Source organism: Penaeus monodon, chromosome 28, assembly GCF_015228065.2.
Source record: "Penaeus monodon isolate SGIC_2016 chromosome 28, NSTDA_Pmon_1, whole genome shotgun sequence".
Taxonomy (NCBI): domain Eukaryota; kingdom Metazoa; phylum Arthropoda; class Malacostraca; order Decapoda; family Penaeidae; genus Penaeus; species Penaeus monodon.
The window spans coordinates 3321429-3321797 of record NC_051413.1 but is presented as its reverse complement, the minus strand read 5'-3'; positions in this window follow the sequence as shown (position 1 = coordinate 3321797).

Sequence of the window (369 nt, the reverse complement as noted above, 5' to 3'; positions counted from 1 at the left end):
ATATTATATTCCATCCATATCTTTCTTCAACATTACTTTTAATTTGGCTTAAAGCAATTATTCGATTAAATTTTCCTTATATCACTATCGATATTTTACATGTCCGCGGTAACGGCAGTAAATTTTATTTACGATTAGCATATTCCCAGTACTGTAAACACAGTTACCTGATTGTCATCAAGGCAACTGACTCGTGATAAAAACGAATGCATGATGGTAACGATAATGTCATATGTAGCACCTTGTACATATTGTCGTCAATAAATTTTGCTTAACTATAGAGAAATATATTCTGTAATTCTTAGTCTCACATACTCATCCAGTCTTGCAATTATTTGTCCTTCTTTCACCTATCCACACTATAATATG